This window comes from Diabrotica undecimpunctata, chromosome 6, assembly GCF_040954645.1.
Source record: "Diabrotica undecimpunctata isolate CICGRU chromosome 6, icDiaUnde3, whole genome shotgun sequence".
NCBI classification, from domain to species: domain Eukaryota; kingdom Metazoa; phylum Arthropoda; class Insecta; order Coleoptera; family Chrysomelidae; genus Diabrotica; species Diabrotica undecimpunctata.
In genome coordinates, this window is record NC_092808.1 from 6,824,436 (window position 1) to 6,830,468 (window position 6,033).

The window sequence follows — 6,033 nt, forward strand, 5'->3', positions numbered from 1 at the left end:
AAGAGGACCAAAAAGAATATAAAATACACATAAATATCAAATGTAAATTCCATCAATATATTGTATAGCAAATAAGATCAAAAAAATATCAAATGTAAAATACCTCAACATACTTTATCAATACAAAATTCAATAGCAGCTATATAAAGTAAATAAAATTTTCATTTATTCAAATAGATCAAAATTATGACATCTAAATTGTAAAAACCCAAAAATCAAATAAGAAAAAAAGAAAAACTGTTTCTATTCACAAACCGATAACTTTTCCAATAACTGACGGTCATTTAAAAATTAAATTCGCAAATTAACAGTTCTCTTTTTAAAATCCTGCTTCCCCTTGTTCAAGGTACTCTCCTTCTGGTCGATCTTTGCCAGAAGAAATTAGTTCTTATTGAAGTAAAAAGTGACAATCAAATGCTGCTTCCAAATCTCCAAATCTGGTGGCCTCCCGAAAAGACATCGACAATCTCGTCTCAGATAATTTGTTGTATTTAATAAAAAAAACTTACAATTTGTTTGAAAATACCTGCTTCGCACTGCTTGGCTGCTACTACAAAAACGTAACGACTTTTTCCACTATTCACTTTTTATCAAACCGGCAAAAATACCAAAATTTATTTTTCTTTAATAATTTTACAAGAAAATCAAAACAACCTTTCTCTTCCAAATCACGTATCAAACTCTCTTTTTAAAATCTTTGTCTTTTAAAACCAAACCTCTCGTTTTTTTTCTTACCATTTCCTAAAATGTCTTCCATGATCAATCAACAATAATTTGGAATACCCCGAAGTTTAACTCTATTGTTGTCGGAGGTCTTATAAACTAATTTCTCTTTATTATTCCTAAATAAATTATATAAATTACTGTTTAAAATCACAATCTTTACTACCTATTGCTTACAAATAAATTTTAATATTAGGAAAAACCCGAAACTGTATTTTAATTTTTAATGTTTATTGTTTTTTAAAACTCTTATACCTATATTTGTCCTTTCAAGTTTATTGAGGATTACCAGTTCTTGATATCACTTTAAATACTATGACGCACTTTTCACCGAAGATATATATAATATGATTCTCGACCTATAGATTTAGAAAAATCCTTTAAAATTATGTATGCAAGCGTCGGTTTTAGAATTAAGATATAAATAATGATATTTTTGTACTGCTAAGCTGACTTACAGCGATGATTCCCAGTGTATTAGGTTTCAAGTTTTATCAGAGCCAATAGGGATCCCTGCACATGCAGTATCAACAGAGTCAGCGAGAACCGAGGTTTTACCACGTTCCCACTTAGTCAGCAGTTACCAATCTTATAAAACAATTTGTCCCGTTACTTTAGTTGTAGCACGTTACTTTGCTCCTTGTATTTTCGAATTAAAATTGTTTTTTAAACAGTGTTTTGTGATATAAAATGTGGCGCAGTCAGTAGGATCTGGAAACGTAAGGAAGAACTTAACTGACAATGGTGGATCCCAATCCTTTAATTAGAAAAGAACCAGTAAACTATAAGAAGCAGTGACTTTGTAGAAATTTACGGAAGGAACACCAAGTGAAGCTCCTGGTAAAACAGTTGTTACTAACAAGACGACTTGATGTTTTTGGAACTAATGTAAGTCTAATATTGAGTCATCTCGTATATTATTTTTTGTTTTATACTTTTTATTATTATATACTATTTGATATTCCATTATTAAGTATTCTTTCAATCAATAAGTGCATTTTTGGCGATTATACTGTAAATCGTCGATTTTTTTAACTTTTATTTTAACAAACGATTATTTTGTCGATTATTCCGCTAATCAGACAATATCTTTTCGATATTTTAATTAATTATTCAGTTAATTAAACCATAACTCAATAGTTGTATTTAGTTTATTGATTTTTTGTCTACCATGAACAACGGCAACACTTCTCGTCCCGAAAACCAGCCTAAAATAGAACCTTATAAGTTATCTGAAATATTTTCGATCGTGCCCGAATTTGAAATTATACTTTTTCCATCGTCAATTTGCCAAGCGTCGGCTTTTGAGATTCTTTGATGTCAATGCCGACCATTGGCGTGGAAATTAAGAAAACGGATCAGTTATCAAACACATATTTCAAGAAAAATCATATAATTTTTATTAATTTTTACATAATTATATTCAGGAAAATTTCTCAATTTTTGGGCAGAAATTGTTTAAACAATTTTTTAAACAAATTCAAAATATCACCTTTTGTGCTCCAAAAAATATTTTTTAGGTTTTTGGGTGACTCTAAATAAGATCTATGTCATTTTTCTCAAAAGTTAATAGTTTTGGAGATATAGGCGATTTAAAATCCGAAAAATGCGATACCTAATATGCATTTTCGAGGCTTGAAAAATATGTAAATGAGTATTTTTGAGATTCAAGAGTATCTAAACTAAAGTCTCAACATTGATTTTGGTGAGAAATCGGAGCAATATTTTCCGTAGCAGAAAAAGGTGATCTTTTGAATTTGAATTGTTTCCGGCAAAAATGTCCGGCACCCTTCAACCTTCAATTTGTTTAAACGGGGCATTTTTGAATAGGACTCTTCAAAGGACAGAATCAGTTTTTTTTTCAAATGGGAGCGGGCTCACAACATCGAATAAATAACAAATTAATTCTTTCAAATTAAAGCTTGTTAATTTTAGTGATTTATAAGAATATTGGACTTATTATTTAGTTTTTACATAAACCATAATATTTTTTTACAATTATCTGTAAATAATGGCTCATTCTGTCAGAAAATTTTAAAAGATTGTCTATCCAGCAATTAAGATAGTCAACTGAAAATTAATTTTTAAACACGGCCTACTGTTAATGCACAAACAGGGTGAATCTTCAATATTTTGCTTCGAGTTAGAGATATCTGAAAAAGTTATTTGGAAAAGATGTTCCAAATATTATTATAACCCCACATAACAAAGTTTTATGTCAAAATTCGCACTTTTACTTTTTTCATTAATTATTGAAGAGCTTATTTCCAAAGTGTCTTAAATCCAAAATTTCTATTTTTTTAATTTTCTTTTTTTAAACTTTATAGATTTCTTCAAGTCTAGAATAAAGTTACATGTACCAAAACAACTTCTTATTTACCATTTAAAAGTGCATATGAAAATTGTAAAATTGTATAATTTGTATGTTAAATTTGTATGAAAATCTGTAATTTCATGGATTTCATTATATGGATTTAAGACACTTTGGAAATAAGCTCTTCAATTGTAGTCAGGATTCTAAAACGGACAGTTGGCTGTCCCGAGATGCATCTTTAGACAGCCAATTGTAGATTTAGGATCGAGATTACAAATAATACTGAAAAACTAAAATTGCGAATTTTGTCATGAAATTTGGTATGTGCGGTTACAATAAGTGGAACAACTTTTCCAAATAAGTTTTTCTGATTTCTCTAACGCGAAGCAAAATATCGAAAATTTACCCTGTTTGTGGATTCGCAGTAAGCCGCGTTTAAAATTTAATTTTCAGATGACTATCTTAAAAAAATGTGCACTATCAACATGTATGACTGTGCAAAATGTCAAATCTGTATGTATTTTAGTAGCTGATATATAGAGGTGTCTTCATCTTAAATGCGACACACTTTATAATAATGAATACTAGTGTTCAAGATGCATCGCGATAGCTGTAAAGAAATTAATTAGAAGGACTGAAAAGAATCGTCAGAGTCTTCTGAAGTCGAATCGTTCCCAGGTTGGATAACTATTGGTGCTATTGCCGGTAAAACAGGATATTCGTTTTTTATTTTTACAACATGAGCTTCGCAATTTTTCCACACATCGCTATTAATGCCACTAATTATTTCTCGAATATTCTCAATGGCCATTGCGCTTAATGTTGGTGACTAATTATATTTTCGCAATCGTTTTTTTACGGTACCCCAAACCATTTCAATTGGATTAAAAATGCAATAGTATGAGGGTAATCGCAAAAGAGTATGGCCGTGCCTGCTGCAAATGGTGTCAATAACGTATTCGTTTTTACAATTCCGACTTTTGATAATTCTAATTAATTCTTTCTTTACTGGAATCTTTTTAGGAACAGTGATGTTTTTAAGTTGCATAAATTTTAAAATTTCTTCCTTTTTCGTGTTATTATTAGGTATTTTATTTAATATGCGGGAATGATACGAAGCATTATCCATAACAATCACTGAATTCGGCGGAATATTGGGCAAGAGTTGTTCAACAAACCACTTTTCAAATAAATCGGCTGTCATATCTTCGTGATAATCGGCAGAAGACTTTGTTATATTTTTGGCCGACAATAGCAATGCATTAGATACAATTAGAACAATTGCATTATCAGCCATCCCAATATTTTCTTTTTTCAAACACTCATACATATTTAAGACTATTCTTTGGGGTTGTAGGTGCAAATCTTTATTTTCTAATTCGGAGCTGTCATTAACATAATTGTCATTATTTATTGATAACACAGAAGTTGACGCATCTTAAAAAATGCCATCCTAGAAAAATATAATATTACTTACCTTATAATAAGCCTCCGCCTCTGCAAAAGGAAATATTTTAGGGTGTCACATAGCGAGACAAACAGGTATTCATTACGATTTATAGCTTTGCGCTTCGCTGCTGCCATAATGCATGAGTTTAAAATTAGTGAATATAACTTTAATACCATATTAATATATCTGCAATTTTTCATGTTTCCAGGTAAGGTATAAAATCAATGAAATTTGGAAAAAAATAATACAATTCTTGAAACCGTTTTTGAGAACTTGGATTCTTAAAAGTTGTCTGATTTCTTAAAAGTTGATCATTATATCTACGGTCGATATGGACGGAAGGTTCAAATTCTCTCCAGACTACAATGTTGCCGATATTCGAAAATTACTTAGAGTATAAGTAATATATACAAAGTTCACGGTTGCTTTAATTCATTAGTGAAGAGTCCATGGAAATAGTAGTACCTAGTTAATTAATTTATAGATATACTTTTTGAGAATATGTTTATATTATTTTTTAAGAGTGTCGTTCGTTGACTAGCAATTGAATAATAACGAATAGAGAATAGAGCATATTTTTTAAATATAACCTTAGGAATTTTAGGAAATATGTCTGACAACCTTGATTTGAAAATCGGTCTCTTTGATACCAGAATGTGGCATGTTCATGTTGGAAAATATTAGTGGATGTACTATACACCAGGTCACATTTATTGTCGAATTACGTGACATTTAACATCGTACGTGAACTGATGTACACCTGACGTGACCTGAGATACACCTAACGTAACATAATACACGCCTCCACCAAAAAATGGGATCAAATGTCAAAGTGGGGTGAAGTGAGGCCCTTTCTACTTTGGTATAAAGGAAATGACTGGATATGTTGCATAACATAGTTTATATCGACTTCTTGTATTTTACGTCTAGGACAGTCTATTAATCCGTTCACGTTGTCTCCTGAAAACCTACCGTCTTCTGTTTTTCTTAAAGCGCCAGAAACTCTTCCCTCAGGCACATTGAACATATCAAGAAGCCATTTCTTACAAACCATAACGGATAATTCAATGTATACGAGCCCCTTCCCATGTCAGTATGTCCAACGATAGATTGATAAGAAAATTACATTTTAGAGAACAAAAATAAAAAAGCAGCGTAAATTTTAGAAGTTTTGCATCGAAGTGGATCGAACAACATTTTTGAATTACTTAATTATAGAAAACATTTTATAACGTAATGAAGACTATTAACTAAACAGAAAAATAATAAATTAAAAAAAAACACATAGAATATCTAATAATAACAAAAAAAAGTGTGAAAGTTTACCACTGAGTTACATCCCCTTTATATATAATGAAATCCACAATTCCTTAGGGCATAGTTTTTACCAAGTTCTGCCAAAATTCTAATGTAAACCAATTCCATATTTCTTGCAATTTTTCCTTCAATTTGTTGACGGACCTGGCAGGATGTTTTCTCGAACCTTCCAGAAGCCTCTTACAAGACATGCTGTTAAACTATATTGAAAAAATAATAAAATACCAAG